At 43.1% G+C, this 2,962-nt stretch overlaps 1 pseudogene; it reads right to left on the reverse strand.

The window, feature by feature from the left end:
* Positions 1-1,109: 1,109 nt before the first annotated feature.
* Positions 1,110-1,708, reverse strand: LOC150011242 (peptidyl-prolyl cis-trans isomerase A pseudogene; annotated as a pseudogene).
* Positions 1,709-2,962: the final 1,254 nt, after the last annotated feature.

Raw genomic sequence — 2,962 nt, forward strand, 5'->3', positions numbered from 1 at the left:
GGGAACTATGCCCTGTAAGTGGAGTGCCAGACCCTTGCCCTCATGTGCAGAGGCCATAGGTAGACATTTCTAGCATCTGTTGACTTCAATCTCTTCAGGGAAAAAAGGCAAGGAGGAAAAGAGAAGCCAAAAGACCCTCTGACAAATGAGCTGCTAAGAGATGAGTCCTGGTTGCAATAGCCAAAGAGACCTATGTGCGACTACAGCCACCATGGACTGTAAACTTTTGGGTGACAGCTGCATCATTACAGAAAATTTTGTAAAGTTGAGAAGGTGGAGCAGGGAGAATTCAGAGGCAGTGAAAGATAAGAGGCCCAGGAAAAGAGTTATAAACAGAGGACATGGAGAACAGCGAGGGAGCAGGCACCTTTCTGGGGAGGACTCCTGGAATGGAGGTCCGGGTCTTTGTAGGAGTTGTTGGTTTACATTCATCATAGCTTTCAGAGCTTTCAAATTGTTTTATGGTCCCTTTGAAGTATCCCATTTGATCCAGGCCTAGCAGATACATCAAAACATGTTTGTGATGTACAGATCCATAAATACATACTTGCTGCCCAAATTCCTTGACTTTTCGCTGAATTATTAAGTGGCATATTTTGTGGATGTTGCAGTCCAGTATGATACATGCTGGTGGTTGTTATTCCGTCAGGTATGAACAAAGATACACAGAATAAAATGCTGTGGAAAAACACTTATTTAATGTGGACGTATGTCTATGGATTTCTACAGATGAGGAAACTGGGGCCCACAGAGGTCAAGTCACTTGAATACAGGTCTTTCCCTCTCATCTTCCCTCTATGTCTTCCCCTTTCACAAAAAAGTTCTCTTAGTCCCAAGTCATCCATGAAACTAGATGTGTGTGTAAACACAAACAGATATACAAACAAACTTGCTCATTTTTACAAATAGTATTTTAGTGAAAATTATTTTAGAGTGTAACGTGATATAACCAAAATAATGGCCTGTCCCACCCGAGTTACTTTTCTTTTCTTTTTCTTTTTGTTTTGTTGTTATTTAGTTTGTATTTCATAATCATAAACTTAACTCTGCAATCCAGCTAGACTTGGAAGGGGTAAGGAAAATAGAGAACCCAATGAACTGCGGTGAGAGCACGAAGATTACAGAACATACCAAGCAGAGAGGGGTGAAGGGGTGCTCTCCTGAGCTACAGAAGGAATGGTCTGGTGGTTAAGATAAAACCCACGTCAAATGTATTAGAGTTGTCCACAGTCAGTAATGGTAATCTTCTCGCTGGTCTTGCCATTCCTGGACCCATAGTGCTCCAGGGCTGTCACAACACCCATGCCATTTTTCACCTGGCCGAAGACCACATGCTTGCCATCCAGCCACTCGATCTTGGCCGTACAGATGAAGAACTGGGAACCGTTTGTGTTGGGTCCAGCATTTGCCATGGACAGGTTGTCAGGACCTGCGTGCTTCAGGATGAAATCTCATCATCGAATTTCTCCCCATAGATGGACTTGCCGCCTGTGCCATTGTGGCATGTGAAGCCACCACCCTGGCACATGAATCCCGGAATAATTCTCTGAAAGCAGGAACCTTTATAACCAAATCCTTTCTCCCCGGTGCTCAGAACACGAAAGTTTTCTGCCATCTTTGGGACTTTGTCTGCAAACAGCTCGAAGGAGATGTGGCCCAAGGGCTCCCTGTCGGCAGCCATGTCGAAGAACACGGTGGGGTTAACCATGGCTGGATGCGGAAATATATGGGGCGTCAGTGGCATCTGCAAGGCCCCGAGTTACTTTTCCAACATGCTATAGCATTTGTATCATCTGATTTGAACATTTAGATAAACAAGATTGTTAACTGTAGTAAAAGAATAGAAAAATCTTTTTTGTTCAAAGTCTATGACATGTGGCACAGCCATTTCATTTAATCCTTACAACAGCTATAGGAACAGGTATTATTTTTACCCCATTTTGTTAAAGAGAAAACTGAAGTTTAGAGTGGTTAAGTAACAAATTTAGGAGACCCAAATGGAAGGTGTGGACTCCAGATTCAAACACTGGTTTTCCTGGTCCCGGAAACCCAGCTCTTCACCTCACCTGTTAGACTCCTTGCCTTCCCTTGAGTTTCATCAGAACATAGTTCTGCGTAACTAAGTTCATGTGTGCACTGCCTTCTCAGATCTCTGAATAGAAGTGCCTGAAAGCATTCTTAGGGTCTCACACCTCCTTCTGCCAACACTTCTAGGCATGTGCCAAAATACCATTTTCCTTCTCCCCTCCCTGTGAGGCGTTTTGCCAGCTGCTAGGGCATCTGAGCTTGCTGCCACCTCTCATGACCTTACCTGGGTGCTGCATGCTGTGGCATCTTTCCCCTCCTGAGTCTGGCGTCTTTCAAAAAAAACATATAGTTTTTTTTGTTGTTGTTGCTGTTCTTGTTGTTTTTGTTTGCTTGCTTGGTTTACTGATCTTTTCTCTTCTGACCTGAGGAAGGCAACTAGACCTCAGTGAGACTCCCGGGGCTGTGCAGTGGCTTCCATCACTCCCCACTCTCACTGCTCCACCCCGTTCTTGAGTGGCTTTGTGCCTCCTCACTCAATGGGTTCACATTTGTAGCTTCTTCCCCCCACTTCCTTTCTATCATTTAAACAACGTTTATTAGGCCTGCAAAATTACATATACTTCTACTCCCAAAGCTTAGGTCAAGCTTCTATTTTAATGTTGACTAAACATTTCAAGTATATTTTGAACTTGACAAAAATGTTTTTTTCCTCCTGTTCAATTATTTCAATATAAAATATTTCAAACTTTAGAAAAATTTAGAACTAGCATAAACACTTGAATACTTACCAGCCAGCTTTATAAAATCTTAACATATGGTCACATATATATGGCTATATATGTATTTATAGACCCTGGCTGGTTTAGCTCAGTGGATTGAGCGTCGGCCTGCGAGCTAAGTGTCGCTGGTTCGATCTTCCAGTCAGGGTACATCA

This window comes from Furipterus horrens, unplaced genomic scaffold (assembly GCF_987537825.1).
Source record: "Furipterus horrens unplaced genomic scaffold, mFurHor1.1.pri manual_scaffold_4, whole genome shotgun sequence".
NCBI classification, from domain to species: domain Eukaryota; kingdom Metazoa; phylum Chordata; class Mammalia; order Chiroptera; family Furipteridae; genus Furipterus; species Furipterus horrens.